Raw genomic sequence first — 20175 nt, 5'->3', positions numbered from 1 at the left:
ATTGACGGGGAAAAAGAGGGAGAACTTATGATACTTTGGGCAAGAGTTTGGAAAGAAATCCTAAAGTCCTGGTTTGGATGCTTTATTACTCTGTGGAGTCAGTGCTGGGCTTTCTGCAGCTCCTTCTGATTACAAACAGGTAAAAGATCAAAGAGGGCATCAAACCTTCCATGAATTGCAAAACTCTGCTCTTTGTGTCCTACTCCCAAACCAGCAAGATTAAAGCTGCCATACTGAGGAAGGTGTAGTGATGGGAAATGCTGGAAATCATGCCTGTGTTATAGAATGCAGAACCACGTGCCTTGTCATGAACCCCTTGGGGCTTCATTGTCACCAGAGAATGAAAAAAAAACAACCCCAAAAACCAAAAAAATGAAGAAAACCCATCAAAAAGCCCCCCAGACCAACCAAAAATTATTTGTGAGAGAGAGCAGAATCTAAATTCCCTTCATAACACATTTCTGCATGGGTGTTTTTTATGATGCATCTAGAAAATGCAGCAATGCCTCACCTACAGGGTCCCATTGCATAATTCCTGGGGGACTGCTCTCTCCCTGGGGAAAAAAGCCTTTTCCATTTCACCAAGGTACTGAAGGAAACATAAACACTTGAAATAAAGGAACAAAAAAGGTAATTCCCTCTCCTGGTATCTGCTGCATCTCCACGAGGGGTCTCTGCAGACGCAGCCACTGCAGCAGGGGCTGCACCAGGACAGGCAGGCGAGGAGAGGGGTGGGAGAGGAGGTGGGGATGGAGTGCTGGGGAGTGGTATCATGGGGTGATGAGATGGGGGTGATGGGATGGGGCTGATGGGATGGGTGGTTTCACTGCTACACCAGATTTGCTGGAGGAAAACTAAGGGAGAGACCAGGAGCATACAGATGTGCTGTGTCCTCTGAGGCACCACCCCAGCCCCAGAGGCCAGCACCAACTGCAGCTCTGGGCCTTCTCTCGAAAAGAAATGCACACAGATGTGACAGATAAAGTTTTTTCTACCCTTTCCTCCAGTGGGTTAACTTTCAATACAGACAGGGTGAAAGGAGGAGTGTCTAAGGTTTTTTAGTTCCTTTAAATAGCCCCGAAGTTCCTGCTCCTTTATTAGTACTTCCTCCCATCAATAGTTTTTAGTGCAGGACATTAAGCTGCTCTTTTGGATGAGACGGGCTAACTTGATCATTATCTTGAAAGATACTTTACTTTTTCTTCCATTCTAAACTTCTAAAAATCAGCACTTCAGGCATTGTGTTCACACTCTTTGTGTCTGTTTGCCTGTGAATGTGGACTCACATTTAGCTGTGAGAAAATGACTCATTTTCTGTATCATAATTTTGAAAAATATGGAAAATAGAGTTTAAAGAGACTTCAGGATTATTACCTCACCCAACCAGCTTCAGGAAGCAAGAATCAACACTATGTAATGTGGTTTTTTATAATTATTAACACAAGCAGTTTAATATTTGTCATAATGATGATTTCCAGCCCTCCCAGGGAACTAATTTCCCTCTTTCCCAATAAAAGAAGGTCTCCTGGTTTCTCGCCCATGGCTATTAGAATATATTTTAAACCCATGTGTTCTTGCAACCTTGACTACTTACATAGAAAAAAATCTCAATCTCTTCTTTCTTCCCCACTTGGCTAAGGACATGCTTTGCTCTTCCCTGCCAAGCACTGAACTGCTCTCACACCAAAAGGACTCCAGTGGAATTAAAGCCCAGGCTACCCTGTGCCTGTTGACTCCCTGGGATGGACAGCTTCTCATTTTAAAATGTGAGATATTTTATCTATATGTGTCATATTTACACTTTGAATTTACTCACTTTAATAAAAGACTAGAGGCTTCAGGATGAAGCTGGCATATAAGCAGTATAGGCACTTTAGTCTTGCCTGATTAAATTTTCCAATTAATTTCAGTTTATCACATACCTTGAAAAACTACACTGAAACATGTAAATCAGAGAAGCTTTCTCTACTGCTTTTCTTTAAATATTACTGTGTTTAGAGAAAAACTGGAGTCTTTCTCCTCAGCTGAATCAGAAAATCAGATCTCTATACACTGAGAGAAGCAAAAAATATCTGTCCTGGATTCAAATATTCCCAAATGATGTTTAATCCCAGACCTCAAACACAGCTGCTTTCTGTGATACAGAATGTTCTTTAGTGTATATAAGCTTTCCTGAGCATGGAGGGAAAGGCTCAGAATTTAATGCTCTTATTTTCATGTTCATATTTTGGTACAGAAAGCTGATCAGATAAAGGTGAAAGGTTATTTGATGCTTTCTTAAACCAAATCAATATTACAGGGCTTCTTATCTCTTTAAGTAGAGTCACTGGTCTGGAAAAAGATGTTAAGGTGCAAGACTCATCCTACCTGCACAACTAAAGAAAAAGGCATCCCAAATGCTGGCAGCACTGAATGTAAATGTTTAAGGTCTGAAACAGGTTCTGGTTCAGCAAACTCAGTTTCCTTAGTCCCCAGCAAGAGTGGGCACCCACGGCCTCACAGGCAGAGAGAAAGAAGGTGAAAATAAAGCAGAAAAGAATCCCAAACAAAAAACCTACAAAAAAAGTAATTGAACAAGCACTTTCCTGCTTCACTGAATTTATATCCCATGAAGCATTAACCATTTATAATGCATACAGCCTTCTCCCTGAAGGCTACTGGAGCCTTTTGCAAGCATTTTATGCAAGACTCGGATGTAGCAGTGCTGAATTCCATGTTTACAAAGCCTGACAACAATTTACTTCAGATTTTACAATAAACTCTGTGTGTGTGAGTATGAGCAGCTTGAGGTACATATTTCCCCATGCTGCCTTCTAATGGCTTTTTCTTGCAGAGCAGATAAGGCACTGTATTCACATCTATTTTGAAAAGGTCTCATCTCAAACCCTGGACTTTCACACCAGGCAAGGCATTGCTCTCCAGGCTCTTTATCTGAGTATGTCATTCTAGTGTTATCTCTTGGCTTTTGTAAGGAAAAAAAAAAAAAGACAAAAAGCAACTGGTGGAGCCAGGATATTGAGCTGTAAAAATATCCCAGAGAAGAAACAAAGCAGACATGCAGATATATCCCTATTATCCTTTTCCATCAAATTTTATGTGTTTCTTATGCACAGCATAACAGTGTGAATTCTGGTTTGGATTTGACTGATGTGGTTCATATCAACACTGCTCCAGCAAAATCCATGGGTGAGGAGGGATCACCCTTCTCAGGAGCCTTCGGGCAGCTGCATTTATACGTTAAACTGCAATTCCCTAATGCAAGGACTGGAAGCAGGAAAATCTGGCATGTGATGGGTATCTCACCCCCTCTGAAGATCTGGAGTGAATAATGGTCAAACTGACCTAGAGTAGCAAACACCTACCCAAGGTAACTTATATTATTCATGTTTTTTACTTCCAAGGAGAACAGCATGCTTAAAAACTCAATTTAAAAGCACACTTTTGGAAACTTATTCAGCCATTCTGAGTAATGGATCCATATTAGAGCCCTTTGGGGCCTTATGGGAAGAGCTGTTTTCTGGTTAATTTCCACCCTTTAAAGAAGGTCAAATGAAGATTTGTAGAAAATAACATCAGAAACAAAATACATGAACCCATTCAAAACACACAGTTCCAGAGATTCAGTGAGACAGGCATTGAAACATTTTCCTGGTCCCAAGTATGCCTCACTAGACAATGTGGAACTCATTTTCTTCCAGTTTGCAGGTGAGCAAATTGCTCCTGAACTGGGCCACATGGATTTTAGTTCTATCTACAATCCAAGGGGATGAGAATTAGTAGCTACAGGGGCTAATTATGGTACTTGAACACAAGAATCTTAATTGAAATAAATCAATGTCAGCAATGATGGTAGGAAGAAAGAACTGATTGGAGAGATTTAAAATGGAAAAGAGGAGACTGAATTACCCTTTTACAGATTCCAGAGAGTCTGTGACTGGTTCAGAGCAGAATGTTTTTTCACAGGGGAAAAAACCTAAACAAAGCAAAAGCAAAACAAAACAAAACAAAGCAAAAAAACTCCTCCCAAAGCTGCCACCACCACATGCAAATGCTCTGCTTTATGTCACTCAGAATTATTGCCATGAGCATTTTGCAGATTTGAAACTGAGATGGGTTGCAGTTTTTATGACTATTTGGCTCAAAAATTCAAGGAGATATCTAAAACCCAAGAGAACTGGAATATAGAAGACAAAGACTAATTAAAGAATTGGGCTGTGTTGCAGCTCTGTTCTCCCTAAACCATATGATCTCTGGACAGATGGCCATTTGATGTTTCCTGGGTCTCTAATGTTCCAGGAATTAGAAATGTCTCAGAAAAGAAAGCTCTCTTCAGTGGTTTGCCTTTTTTTTTTTTTTTTAATCTGTAATAAACCTAGTAGATCTCATAAAAATATTTATTACTCAGCTATCTGTCATCAAAAATGAAAATTAGTCATAAGAACTGCATAATCCTTATTTTTTCCCAACCTCTGAAAAAACTTGGTGAAAAGGTTCTGGTATGGATTATAGGATGATAGAATATTTTCTCAGGATTCTCAAGTTTTTCTCGAGTTTGTTTCTGCTGCACCAAATGAGGTACAGTCTAGTTTCAAGTACTTTTGTTTGCCAGCTTTGTCCCTCATCACACAGGTAGAGTCTCTTGTAAATCTGTAGGGATTTGCAATGGCTTCATATGGACAGCAGTGGCACAAATTAAATAGTCACCATCATCTGCTGTTGGCATGGAAGGGTCAGAGCTGGAGACCAGAGTGACCCAGGTACCAGAAGGCAATCATCAGGTATTGGTCCTCCCACCCAGGTAATTAATTCATCATTCAAAATTGGAAATGAACAGATCAAATTAGGAAAGATCAACTGGCAACTTGGAATCTCTCCTTCCTGCTTAGACTCCACTTAATCCCAGTCCATGGTTTGCCTTATTTCTTGTCCTACTTGTTTTCCCTCCCTTCTTGTCTGTCTCTCTCTGAAGCAACTCTGCATGTTACTGACTCTGACAGATGTTTTTATTGTCATGTATCCTCCCTGCTTATTGACACATGGCTAGACCGCTATTAGAAATTAATTAGAGGATTAATGACACCAAAGTCTGTTCCTGCACACAGCATGAAAGGCTATTGCCAGAGCTGGGTTTCAGGTTTCCTCTCATTTCTGGGATTAGCCTTGTGAAGCACAACATTCCTCTGTTTAGCAGGGATGGCAGTGAGGGCTGATCTCTGCTGAGGGTCAGACTTGAAGGCTGCCCTCGGGGCAGGCAGGGATGAACTTCACCACCAGACTCCTCAGGCTGGGTTTCACCTTCCAATTTTCCTTAATGGGGCTGAAGTGCAGGCTGTGAGCAGGTCAGCTGCCCGTGGAGGACAGGGACCTTTCCCAGCTTTGCCTCCGTGCTCATTTTGTGTTTGCATTTTGCATTATTTTTACATTATAAATTGTTCAAACCCTAAAGGAGCTAGAATCACCTGACATCCAGGAGGTCCATTTAGGAAGCAAATCCAGAACTCATCACTACTGCTTTGGAAAGTTAAAAAAACCTGCTCTGGGAAACAATAAAACTGAAGTTTATTCCACTTTTTCTCACCTTCCTCTACAGCACTGAATGCTCTTTTAGTGCAAGAAGAATGTTTATCCCTAAACTCTCATCAGCTGGAATATATTTTTTTAGAAAAACATGAGTTATCAATATGCTAGCAGATAGATTAAGGTTTTATTTTGCATGACCCAAATTTGGCCATGAATGCTTTTCCCATCCATATCTGCATAATATTTCTGCACAAAAATATCTCAGTTATCTTTCCGTTTTAATACCACTTCTTGGAAATACAGAGGTCAACAATTAATAAGCTCATTAAAACTTACAAGCTGCTTTGATTAATATTCCTTGTCTAGTTCCTTGAGAAATGTTCTGTATCTCCCAGGCTAATGAAGACAAGGCAGAGTTATTTAGGTGTTTGTTAACAAAGCTGATTTGCATACAATTAACTGAAAAGAACTCTGTCTTTACAAGGGAGACTCTGCCAATCTCTTTTGCTAGGGTGTTTTATGTAAACAGACTAAGTCCATGCTAAATTAACAAAGCATGTTCTTAAAAAACTAAATTAACTCAAAGGGATACAATTTTGTGGGCTATAACTGATAAAAAGTAAAGCACATGTTAGAAAACAAACTGCCTTCCTTCAAATGCTGTTTATTCTGTCATGTGGGATTTTTCTTGTATGCTCTCATTCTTTTAATTAGTTAGATTGATTTTTAGACATTTAAATGAACAAAAACTCTCATACTGGATTGCTATTTCCTATGACCTACTTATGAAAAAAATTAGTACCATTTCAGCAAAGCCATGTTTTTGCACAGATGTCTTCTATAAGATTGCTTGTTCTATACCTGTTGTATACCCTGAAGCTCTGAATATGAAATATCAGATAAAATAACTCGCTCCTGCAGCCTGCAGGGTGACCTGGCCTTCATTTGAAATATATTTCAAGTCAGACAAAAAGAAAAGCGTGGCTTTTAGTCTTTCACTTCCCATTTTGTCATTATGATTTCTTCACTAAAAGGATTGTCAGGTGTTGGGAGAGGCTGCCTAGGGACAAAGTTGGTTCACCACACCTGGAAGTCCTTGAAGGTAGTGCAGATGTGCAACTTAGGGACATGGTTTGTAGGTAAACTTAGCACTGCTGGGTTGGGCTTGATGATCTTTTCCAACCAAAACAATTCTGTGACTCAGAGGAACACTTGAGGGAACAAAATCACCCTAAATTAACAGCCAGCTATCCACTGAGATCTTAAGAATCAGGATCAGGAGAGGATGCACAAAAGCAAAATGCAGTTGAATGTACATTAATCTGTAAATCAAATAATAGAGAGGGACCCAAAAGCTCCTATTTCATAGCCTAACCATGCTACAGGATCCTGAATGTTTTTGTGTTGGTTTTCTAAGGCTAATAGGAAACAATTTAAAAAAATTAAAAACTATAATCCTACTGAAACTTTATTTACATCAGGTAATATAAAAACTGTCTGATCTTACTGATTACATTCAACTTCCAAACTGCCTCTTCTACAATTAGTCCAATTAATACAATTACTCTATTTCTTCACTGTCCAGCTTTATACCCATTTCTCCTATTTATTTATGTAAAAAATATTTTATAAAAGAAAGCAAAAGACATCACATCACAAACCAATTCCTGAAGGAGACAATAACTTTCACAAAACTTTCTTGAAGAATTTTGTCTACACCAAGGAAAACTCATGGAACAGAACAAGGCATTTAGATCCTTAAATAAATAAAACTCTCTTAAAGCAGAGACAGAAACTGGTGAGCAACAGAGCTTCCAGATTCCCAAACCTTTCTCTGCTGTAGTTGCTACCATAGCAGCAAGCAGAAGAAAAACAACATATTAAAGAAAAGCTTGTGGACACACTGACACTTCCAGCTGTGGACTTGTTATGTGAGATGGACAGAATCTGCCCTCTGTGGGGAAAAAATAAATAGCAAACAAACAAGCAAACAGCAGCCCCCAATAATCAGTCCATCCAATATCAGATCTGAAGTGAAAAAGCAATCCACAGAGAGACCATAAAGGAGCCGGATGGTACCAAAGCAGGGAATGGAGCAAGGTGGAAACAGTTTGATAAATCTGAGAGTCTTCCACTCTGCTGTTCTTATTCTTTTCAGAGAAGTTTTCTCAGCTGTCTCCATAGCTGAGAAGCTCAACAGAGCCCTTTGCTACTGCTGACAGCCTGCTGGTGCATGACTGAGAACTGACCTATTTGCAAAGCAAGAAAAAAAACAGTAAACTGCAAAAAAAGCAACAGTTGGGGAAGCTGTCATGGTCTCTCTGTCACTGGTTTAAATCATAGCCAATGACCCAATGCAGATAACAGAAAAAGGCAAATTCTCCAACAAAATGTCCAGTTATACCCATGTGAAAATACTCCACACAAAATTAAATCATTACAAGTAAAAAACATATTAAAAATAGTATCATTAGTTTTGATTTTCGAATGCCACAGGGAAGTCAAAAGCTTCCTTTTGAAATAGGTCTAAAAAGGCTAATAGATCTGCTTTGAAACAGATCATATAATAAATATTCCAACAGAATATTTATTATTGTTTTATTTTAAATGTATTACAGCTGAAATACCATTACTCAGGATCATTTAAAGTTGTTGTGTGAGAAAGAACCCTGCTGACTTTTCCTACTAAGTTGAGTACAAAAGCCAGTGGTGTAAAATGGACAGATCTGTATAAGAATCAGTCTTTAATTGCAAGAATAATTGTCAGCCAGACCATGGATTATTCAGTAGCGTTAAGCATAAAACCACTGAAAATAACTTGAGAGACTAGAGAATGATATTAAAAGGTTATTCACCATTTTCTTCTGATCTAGATCATTCTTGTTTTCCCTCCTACAACATTTGTAAAACTTTATCACCTGATAAATACTGCTGAGAAAAGAGAATAAAAAAGGAAAAAAGAAAGAGGTGCCACTAAAGAAAGTATTTCTCCCACTGCTACTGGATAATTCAAGTCACACTCAGACAAATGGACATACATAAGTTTTATGCCAACCCTTATTTTGCTGCTTCATTATTAATAGTAGGATACTTACTCTAATCACAGTTGCTACTCTCTAGACTGAGTCTACAAAATGCAATAAATATGAATCAAGCCATTTGCAAAAATTTACTGCTGGAGAAGGATGAGTATTCTAGGAGAAAAACTGTCTGGCACTATAATGCATAGACCACGTGAGACTGATCCCAGCCTTAGCATCTCAAATCTGAGAGCTAGACTGCTGTCACCAAGCTTTCTAGGTAGAACTGTGATAAATACCCATTCTCTAGGATTTTCCAGATGCATAGTCTATTTAGGAGTCAACTTTAATATGGCAAAGTTTGTGCCACCTTAGAAAACTGCAGCAGTTAATTCAATGTTGTAAGGACAGGGCTGTGGAAAGGGGTTCAGATGGAAAAGGATGAGGTCCCAAGAACCTCTCTAACAACCTGCTTTGCATCAACCTGAAACATCCATGCATTGTTTACTGGTGTGGGGAGGCAGTCCACAGTAAATCTAATTAGATTGAGGAACAAAAGGACCCTGGAGTGTGCAGAACCATGAATGGAGCCTGCCTTTTAGGCCATTCACTCTAAATGATTGTGTGTTCCCAAGGCTTTCAGAGACTTTCTCTTTGGAAACAATGAAAGAGTGAAAAAGGGACTTTTCTTCCTACTGCAAGGTGAGGGAGTTAGATAATGCACCTCATTAATTACAGGGAAATCATCACCACCACACATGAAGCCAAAGAAGAGGCCAGACTGACTTTTTTTAAAATTATTGTTCAGTCACAGTGACAGAAAAATAAGTAATAAATCAGAATCAGAGTGCACTTGATGGTTTTATTTTGCAACTCATCTTGCTATTGTGACAGCCTGACACTAATTAGCACTCAATGCACAGGGAATGGATTGCTGTGGCCAATGGATCTCATTAACTGCTGTGAAATTTTTATGCCAAGACCAAGCACACCAAAGAACAGAGACCCCAGCAAATCTGCTGTCAGCAGCTGTAAGCATCACCGCAGAGCCATGGATGCATAGATCAAAGGGCACAAAGGAGCTCCACATAGCCAGCTGCCTAGATTTTCATGGATTTATTAACTTATCTCATGAAGGCAGAGAGCTTGCCAAAGAGAAAATCCCAGAGCCCACAGTCTCTCACCACAGTTTGAGTTGAGCCAGCCCACTGAGAGGGAAACTGAGGGCACCCCAAAGCCTGTGGCACTGCTCTTTCCTGTGTCTGTGCATTAGCTGATGTGCTGTTCCAGGGGTGACCCAGTTTGTGATCACCTTGGGGACAGGGATGGAAAGACACACTGTGGGCTCCCTGCTTTGACCAGCTGCCTATTTGCATTAAGCTTATAAGAAATTGATTCTTTGAGACTTGTCAAGCATGTTTATAAGTGCCCAGCAGCTCCATTAATAAAAAAGGAAGGGCAGGAGGGAAGAAGAGTCAAGAGAGAGATCAAAACAATCATAGCCACAAGCACTGACTGCCTGATCCTCCTCTAGGAAATGGGGCTCCCAGCCTGCTCTCTCCTCAGCTGTGCCCATCACCTGTCCCCATGTGCCTTCCTCCCAGGCACTGTCAGAACCAGCCTGGGCACACCACTGAAGGCACACAACTCCACTGCATGAACAAAACCCTAAAAGTCAACAGAATCACTGCAACAGCAGAGACTCCTTTGACCCTTTTTGGTCAAATGAGACACAGCAGACTCAAAGTTTCCCCCAGCAGCCTGTGTTTTACCTAAACCAAAGCAGCAGAAGAGCAAACAGTTTAGGCTCCCAGGTGACCTCAGTGGTGGGGTGTGACAGGTTCCGAGGTTGAGTTAGCTGGGAACCCACAGGAATGGGCTCTTCTCACCTCCAATCCAGTCTCGTGGAGGCAGGCACAGTGAGAGCTGTCTCACACGCATTCCGGTGACAACTGCTGCAGTGGCAGAGGTTTCCTAGCCCTACACGATTAACACAACAGCATCTCCCTTATCTTATATCTCCTGTAACAAGTGTGAGACCAGCTCTGCTTAAGAACACGTTTTAGGGAGAAGCTCATGTAGAGGCTGTCAGGTCCTTTGGATTATGGCAGCTTGCAGGAGGTAAAACAATTAATAAAACACCAGGACTGTGAGTGGATCCATTTTCTTAACACCCCTTCAAGGAACAAAGCACTTATTAGTCTAAATGTTTGTGCTGAGTGTATAATTAGTCCTTGCTATTTTTAAAAGGTGACTTCTGAACTGAAAATTGAAATAAACTTTCTTCTTAAAAGAGGAGCAATTTATGTATAAAGTCTGGATGCAAAAAGGTTGTTTTTAACTAAGTTTTTTTGTTTTTTTCTTTCTGTTTGTAATTCCAAAAAGTAATAACAGATCAGAATTGGGCATCCAAGTATCCTCAGTGATCTAATGGCTCTTTGATATCCTTTTTGCCAAAGATGTGAGTCAAAATACAGCATTTAGACCTAAGGCAGTAAGAAAAGGTCACTAGTACCTTTTTTTTTTTTTTTAATGAAACCCAGGTATTGTTATTCATATTCCCTTTCAGAGATTGCCTAGGTTATTTTAACCAAAAAACAAGAGAAATGTCAACTTATGTTCATGGTACAGCAGTCAAGAAGGTAGAGGTCTACAATCTACCCACAACCTTCCAGGCTCAGCTGCATACATCATCAAACAGAAGACAGTTTCTGGTGCACAGAACTGGAATATCTTGACCATGCTGTTTCTGGTCAGGCCTGTGTACGTAGCTTATTTATTTATGGCATTTTTAATAGATGGAACATCAATATTTGATGTCATCCTATGAATTATTAAAAATCAAGAAAATCAAGAACATGAAATACAAACATCTACTTTTAAGTGACGAAGGGGTTGTGATATCCATAAATAAATAATCTGGTGGCCAGTTCCAGCTCTCTGAGATTGAGTTAAATGAACAGGCACTTCAGTGGATTTACAGCATGTTTACAGCCATGTGTGTGGGAGCAGAATCTGACCAAGGGATTTCAAAGTTGAGTCTAATGAAGTTATCCCAGAGCAGTGTGTGAATTTTTAGCTCCTTACAAAATGTATTATTTAAATAAATATATATAAAATCTTTGGTTAGAAAGGGACAAGCAAATTAAATTTAGAATAGATGTAGCTCTACTTTTGCTTTTTGGCTTCTTCATGATAAACAACAAAGGCCTAGTTTTACCTCAAAGAAATTTGCTCTAAAAATAACCAAACAAGAAAAGCTTTCAAAATGTGTGAAACAATATACCTGAAAATAATTTTCTGCAGCTGAAGGGTTTTTCACACCTTGTGCTCTCAGAATTTAATTGAGAGGTAATATTCATTAGACTCGCTGTTGTTGCTTTGTTTGTTAAACAAAAAGTGTTAGTTAACCATAGGAAACACTTTTTTCTATGCAGCATTGAACTGAAATAAAAGCTGCAACAGTAAGTGTCTTTCTTGTATATAATAAGACTTTATTTTTTAGAATGACAAAGGAAAAAACATGGGGGTAAACTGTAATAGCAGAGTTTCACAGAAGTGTCCTGATCCACAGAGAAATAAAGTAATTAAGTGTGGTAGAGCAACAACTGAATATATTTCTCATGCATCATCTGGCAACAAGAATATTCTTTTGTTGCATCACAGTTTGAAGAATATGAAACTCTGTAAAATCTCACCTTTTTTTCTTTGTGGATAATGGGACACCAAGGAGGTAAAAGTATGAGAACACAGAGACAGGTGACAGAAAACTAGTTTTCAGGGCCATTGAAGTTAAAACTTCTAAGATATTTATATAAAAACCTACCAAACTACTAGTGACAACTCAACATGGACTCCTGTCACCTCTAATGGAAGATACCATGAGCCAAAATTCAGATTTTGCCTGATTGTTTTGAATTAGGACAATCATATTAACAAATCAAGGATGTATTTTTTTGAATCCCATATTAACTTTTTCCAAATTTGTGTGTGCTTGTGTACGTTTGTAGTTTAGGAAACAAAACCAATGTATTAGCACAAGTAGGTACATGCACATGTGCAGACGGTGAATTTAATGAGTGTCATTTCTCTGTTTCTCAGCATTAAGCAGATGCCATTTCTTTCTTGTCTTGTGCTTTACTATTGCTTTGTGAATAAATTTCTGAACACCACCTTGATATCTCTGACTTTTCCAGACACCATTAATTGTTCATGAACTGCCGTGAATTTACCTGATTCCCTCACAATTTATGTACATATATGCCAGTAGGATATTGTAGCTGTGCTGGTTTTACCACAATACTTTTTTGTGCAGATCTCAAACACCATTATAAGGCTGCATGGATTGTTATTTCCCAGCAGATGATAAAGGGATGTGGATAAGTTAAGAGAAATCACCAAGAACTGACAGTGAATTAATGGGTCAACCCATCACTGCCAAAATCTTTCCAACAGATCTATGAGCATCAGTATCACGACAAAGTGCAAACTGTCTTTTGCCTTCATAATTGAAATATCAGCCCTTAAATGAAAGGACATGGAACTTGCTTGTCCAGCAGCATCTCTTTCATCCAGTCTAGAGCTTGTACATTCCCAAGAGATAGACAACTACACTACCATTATTCACATGCAGTTTCACACAGAGAAGGATGGGGACCTCACATGACAGATCCAGCATGTAACCTGACATTATGTCCCTTAACACCCAGATTTCTATTAAAAACATGAAGCCACTGAAGAATCCTGCTGGCAATATTGCAGGAGTGACAGCAATTAACCAGAATCCATCTGACAAAGGGCTATCTTAAAGAATTGCAATTTTAATTAAAAGCTGCAGTCCATCACAGGTTTGCACAGTAGTCTCCTATCTGGTTCCTCTCTGTGGTGGTTGTAAATTACATCTACCCCTTCCCTCCATTTTAATTAAATGTTGTTAACTTGACATAATTAACTCTCCTTAATTTTTGGTTTTTGTTTTCTTTTTTAAAACAGTCATTAAAGAAACAGAACTCAAGTGCTATTTAGTATTTGCCAGATTTGCTGGTGGTAAAGTACAATAACGCTTGTCATTAGATGTCTCAAGGTTAACCTGATTAATTAATTTATCTCCTCTGGAAAATTTTCCTCCATGCTGACAAAAGATCAAATCACAGCAGAAAGGTTCTCTGCTTGCCAGGCACAAGTCTGTTGTCAGTGTCTCAAATGCAGCTGGTGGTGGTTCCATCTAAGCCATGGCAGTGGATGGATCAATGGCCTCTTCTGGGGATATTGGCTCCCTGGCACTGCTGAGCTGCTGTGAATTTCACAGCTTCACTGACAATGATGTTGGGGATCTGAAGGTCTACAGAAAATCTTTTCTCTTTTTGTTCCCCTCTCTCTTTCCCAAGGCATGTCCAGATGGGTAGGTTTAGCTCACGCTTTTGCTGAACCTGATGTCTCCACTAAAAGACCTTTTACTTTGCAGGGGAACATTTCCTCATGCTAATGTTTAGAACAGATACAGCCTATTATTTACAAAACAAAACAGATTTTGTCTGATAAATTCAGTGCAGTATTTTGGGACAGACCCTAAGGCTAGAAGGAAGAAAGGATCCATGCAGATTGCTCTCGAGACTCTGACCCTGGCCAGAAACCTCGAGAAGAGCAAAAGAGCAAGTATACAGAGTACTTTCCCAAAATAATCTCCAGTCTCCAAACAATTTGAAGGCTGCAGTCTTTTTGAGCCAGACACAATCTCTATGTATTTAATAACAATCAGTGTATATATTTTTCACTAATGTGCCCAGCATAGCATGCAGCTGTGCAATCCTTTGTCTTCTATAGTGTCCTTCAACCAGGAATGCAGGAACACTTCCCAAAGCCCTTAAAGATGCTGGGCAGACAGAAGGGCTGTCAGCAGTGTATTCACTCTTTTTTTTTTTTGCTACACGGTGAAACTAAGACTTTAATGCCTCAAACTCAAATATTGCTCCATTTTGGTACTGCTGAACTTCAAGCATCTATCTTGGAAGGTGGATTAGCAAATGAGATTCAAGAGAAAGGGGAGAGAGGGGCCAGAACTGCTCCAGAATGTCCTACAAGGAACTTAAACTTGAGACATTTAACCATCAGGGAGTGTGGCAAGTTTGATATTGGCTCAAGGAGGAGCCTCTCCTTCTAACAGGAGCTGTATGGATTGATTCCTCTGTTTCAGGATTTCACAAAAACTTGAGTGGTCTGCCCCAGTACCCTACCTGAAGCCATGGCCAGCAGCAGCTGTTGTGAGCTGTCTCATTTAATTTCCATGAGAGTCAGTCACAGCATCCAGCTAGACTGAGAAGCTGTTTATGAACCTCCCAGGGCTTGGCTCCCTGAAACCACTCCCAGGTTCCTCTTTGGGATGCTCTTCAAATTGGGCCTGTGAATGAGGTACTTTTCTAATGCAAACTTCTCCTTTAATTTCAATCTCATTTCCTAAAGCTTCTCTGATGCTGCCTGGCATCCTGCCAAACCCTCATTCCTTTGCCTGTTTGTCACACATCAGTGGGATTGATGTTGGTTTTGTTTGGCTTAATTAGTTTTTTTTAAAGAGGTTTATGACAGGCTGATTCTAAGGTTAGATGCATACAGTCACTTGTCCAGAAGGAAGAAAATTTATGCATCTATATCCTTAAAAATCTCTGGTTTTTATTTCCCCCTCCTTTATTTCCAGATTTTTTTCCTCTGTGGATTTGTGTAAATCAGTCTCCAGGGCCAGGAATACCATCTTTGGCTGGCTTGATTTGATCGATCTAATTTGGAGCTCAGAACACCATCACAGTAAAGCAATATTTTCTGCAGTAAGTTAATAGGAAAATGGAAATCACTAATAATAAGAGAGAGGAGGTCTTTAGTTTTGAAACAACCCTTTGCCTACATAAAATACCCTGGGCTGAATCATTCTTCCTGCCTAGTTAGTAAATCCAGCTTGATTGCGTTTGCTGAGGCTGTAACTGGAGATAGGATTTAACCAGGCAAACCTACCCTGCATTTTCATATCTCCTGCTGTCACTGATGCTCTATACTTACAGCTCCTACATCCTTCTGAGAGTGCAGAAGGCTATGTAAATGTTCATTATTGTTATTACCCACTTTACATCCCTGTACCACATGCCTTTTACAGCATCTGGTCCCCCATTCAGCAAGTTACATAAGCATACCCTTAACATTAGGCTTCCTAAGTGCTTTATCTAAGCACAGATAGCTGTTGAAGCAGGCTGATACTTTTACTTAAACTGTTTGCTTTAGTGTAGACAGGGGTAAGACCATCTCTGTTCAGCTGCTTTAATGTTTCAGGTTGACATTTGAGGCTGGTAATCTACCTAAAACTGATTTTTTGAGGGAATATTTGATGAGAAAAAGATTATGAAAGAATCTCTCCACCTTCAGACTCATGCATTTACACACACTTACTCACTCTTTCAATTAAAGAAATAAAATACATTAATTTTGGTGACCATTTAAGTAGGAAATTGTGGTGACCCTAATTTCTGAAACAGCCACTTGGATTTTTTGCACATTTACCCTATTTCCTGCCAGAGCATCTGGGGATTGCCTTGCGATAGATGGAGGATGAGGGGTTTTTAATGGCTAAGCCAGCCATCCTCTTGGAATGCTTTCCTTCTTAATAGAAAGCCTCCAAGATCAGTCTAGGGCCTCAGATGCAAATTCCAGGCAGGCAGGCTGCACTCAAAATCGGTATCCTCATTTATTTTAAAAACGAAATTGTGAACCATTTCCCCATGCCTCAATTTCTTTCAATAAACTCGAGGTTACAATGTCTCTTACTCCAGAAATGTGACCCAGAAAGAAGCACTTCATAATTTTAACTGGCTCCAAGACTAAATAAGAAGAAAACCCCTACCTTCAGGTTGGTCTGAAAGGAGAGAAATGATCCATCTTTGTGCAACCTTTAACCAGTGATTCCTGATTTATAGCCAGGCATTCCAGCTTTTCATGTAGGGTTTACACACAACACACACACACACACTCTCAAGAAACACACAGAGCAAAATCTGCCTGAGGAAATAAACAACATCCCTCATCAGGAAGCAAGAAAAAACCACAATGTCCAATTAAGGGGGAGAGCCATTTTTCTCTTTATCTCCATCCGTGATGTGCTTAAATTTTAATCATTTCAGATGCTAGCTGTAACAAAGGTCTGCTTTCACCAAAGGTGTATGATTGTTGTTTTGACACATATCACTGTCCCAGGGAGACAGTAGATGATGAATTTCTTGGCAGCAAGTTCATTAACTAGAGGCTGTGTATTATCAGCCTTCCACCAGCTCCTCTCTACTCTGCTTCTCTGGGCTCCAGGTACCAAAATTGTTCCCTTTCACTGTGCTTTCTAAAAACCTCTCAAATTCAAATCCATTCAGTGATCACATGCAGTTTTCATGTGATTGAGTGGGTCAAACTTTCAGCAGACTAAAAATATCATGGGTCACATCATCTGGGAACTTCACAAATAAGAATAACAAGGAAAGTCTCTGGCAAACAATTTTAATAATTCACCTGTCCGTCACTGCTGCTCACAACTGGAGGAAGATCCTCTCTCTTGATAGATAGGCAGGAGGAAAAGCCCTGTCTCAAATGATTAAAGGAGGCAGTATATAACAAGCTTTCCCCATGCTGAGGGTGCCAAGAAAGCGGCTGGTCAATGATATTTAAACACACATTATCCTTCCATCTTCCTGTCATTTTGTTCTGCAAGCTGTTCAGATTTGTCTGTGCCAGTAAGGCGGCTGTGAAAAGCAGCTGAGCAAACAAAGAGAAAAATCAGTCTGAGAATAGGATTTGGATATCAAAATCTGTCCCTGGATTTTTTTTTTCCCCTTTTTCCTTTCTTCTTCCCCCTCCTCCCTTTCCAACCCTATATCCCATTAACTTTTAAATACACCAACACCCAAGCAGAGGAGAAGCAATGCAGCCAAGTGGAGAAAATGCTGCTGTGTGAAAGGATGCAGAGAATTTTAACATGAGGGGGAAAACATAGCCTCAAACTTTTTTTAATTTCCTCTCAAGACAGTGTCTGAAGCAGTGGTGGGATTTTTTTACGCCTGTCTGTATGCCCTCTCTGCTTTACCCTTTCCCCAGCAGGACCAGTCTGTTGAGCCCTTCTGGGCTTAGGCACAGAAAACACTTGGCACTGCTATTGCCCAGGGCTCTGGGACCACTGACTCCAGCTCTCTAGTGATACAACACCTCTCAGGTGCAAAGCTGAGGTTCTCTTATGTTCTCATTAGATGCTGTTTCCTTCTCTGCAGAAAGGACACTCAGACGGTGGCTGCTGCAGTGGTGCATGATCCCTGTCCCCAAAGGGACCTGTCCCAGCCCTGCTCCCACCAGACTTGCAGAAGGATTATCAGAGGAGTTTTCTCTCTGAAGAGATGTGGCAGGGATGAATCTGGGACAGAAGCCTTAGCTAAACAGGACACACTACAGGATTTATAGCAGCCTGGAACAATGCCTAGATTTTATTTGCAATGTGAGTAATCACAAAGGCACTTAAAACCAACATGTAATATATTAGAAGTGGCTAAACTTATTCTCCTTCCACTTGGACATAAAATGGGATCTACAAAAGGCAAAGGGGGTATTTATTGAGCCTTTCTCTAGAATAGATTTTCTTTTAAGCTTTTACATCAGGTTGGCTATGGAAGAGGGTGGAGCTGACCCACAGACAGACCCGGATGGAAAAGCAGTCCTGTTTGTTAATGCGAGAGATCTGCATGACTCAGCACAGTGCTAATGAAGATTGGCCCATCTCCTCATTTCTGACCTTTATTATTCTTGACCAGCCAAGGTCTTTAAAAGGCCAAGACTCTGCCTGTCCTCAAGATTAATTGATGCAGGCAGGAGAAATCAAAGTTTGCAAAGAATTTAGTAATCCTGGTAGATTTGTTATATTCTGATTCTTTGTAGATTTCAAAAGAGTTTACCCATAATACTTGGGGGCTCACAGTACCTTTTAATATGCTTCAAATTTCAGGCATGTGTGAATTAAGTAATATTTATTACATTACTAGGAGAGACAGAGATGTACTTTTGTTTGCAGATGAAAAGGCCTTTGTAAGAACAGAAATGATAATGGAATTCTTGAACCCCAAAAATGTTATGCTATTGGAAAGCAACTGTATATGAATCCATCCTTAATCAAAAAAGTGCTTATGACTCCCTTGCTTTTCAGAGAAGTATGTACTTAGAAACTTCTCTAAGGTGAAATGAAAGTGAATGAGGCAAAGTCAGAGCTTTCTTTTAAGATTTCTTTCAGGACCCCTTATTCTGTATGTTTGTATGGAGGCTCTTGACATTTGTAATAGCTGCTAACCATATCAGCTGCAGTTTAGAAAAGATTAGTGATAAGATACCTTCATAATAGCAACCAGCAGCCCAAATTAGATCTGTGAGAATAAAATGATCTTTCGATTTCACAGTCATGCTGAATGCATTGGTTTGGAAAAAATCAATTCTTTTGGAAGCAGATTCAAAATTCTGGACTTCAGGAAGTTGCTTTGTTTAATGTGACTGCTCTGACCAGAAGAAAGGAAAATTCATTTGCCTGCCCTCAAAATAAATCAAAGAAAAGAAGAAAAATTTACCTGTGTGTATTGGATTACCAGCAAAATGAGATTTCTACCACATCAAGTAAGGTTAAAGTCTATTTTAGTTTATTAATAGCCAGGTTTAATTCTCCTTAAAATCAGTGATTAGGGGGTGTCTTATTAGTTGAGCTTTGTGTTCAAAGTACATTGTAGCCATTAAGCTGTCTCTTTATTTTACATTTCAAAGATTTAAATAAGATACACAAACACAATCTATGTTATTTACTTTAATGGAGTAGCTTAATTGCTCCCCAAGCTTTTCTGAACACATTATAAATAATTGCAAGACACAAAGAGAGAGCAAAAGGAGCAGGCACATAGATGACACCATAACCTTCCAGTGACTCACACTGCCACTCCCCCACACCAAGCACTTAGCAGCATACATTAAATGCACAGTGCCTCAGACATAAAAATATTTAAGTCCAGGGCAAGCCACAGATTTCTTTTCAAGAGGAAGAAAAAGAGAACCACCCCAATTACGCAACTGAGACCAAAAGCTGCAAGATGGAACATCTATTAGTCATGGTTTTATTGTTATTCCCAAACCATGGATCTGGTAAGAAAGCCATGGCACATAATCATTCCTGGATGCATCAGAAAAGATGATACAGACCCCAGGTAGGTCTGTGTGTGTGGTGGTGGGAAATGCTGCTCACTGCTCCTGCTGGGTGGAAATAAGTCTGTCCTGCTGGAGCTGAGGAGAGCACACACATGGGAGGCTTTCAAGGAAGATTTGTGGGGAGAGAACCTTTGCTGCAGTGGTGGACAGAAGGTGGAGGGGTTCAAATGTTACTGCTCATTTTGGAGCCCTCGTGTCCCAGAGGCCAAGCAGGAATGTCACTGGGTTGAGTGGCAAGGACATGCCCCTCTGAGGTCAGGCTTTTCATGCATTTGATGTTAATGCCTTTGGCCCCTACTACTCATGAGCTCCCTCAGCCTCCCTTTGCTTTGTTTCTCTAAGGAAATGACACACAGAGATCCATGCAGTCTAAAACTGATGATAAATG

At 39.9% G+C, this 20175-nt stretch overlaps 1 long non-coding RNA gene across 1 annotated transcript in view; it reads right to left on the bottom strand.

Moving 5' to 3' along the window:
• Nucleotides 1–20175, bottom strand: part of LOC135306781 (uncharacterized) — a 41831-nt gene that overhangs the window by 3020 nt on the left and 18636 nt on the right. The window lies entirely within an intron of this gene.

This window comes from Passer domesticus, chromosome 8 (genome assembly GCF_036417665.1).
Source record: "Passer domesticus isolate bPasDom1 chromosome 8, bPasDom1.hap1, whole genome shotgun sequence".
Classification (NCBI taxonomy): Eukaryota; Metazoa; Chordata; class Aves; order Passeriformes; family Passeridae; genus Passer; species Passer domesticus.
This window is presented reverse-complemented; position numbering and strand designations above follow the sequence as displayed.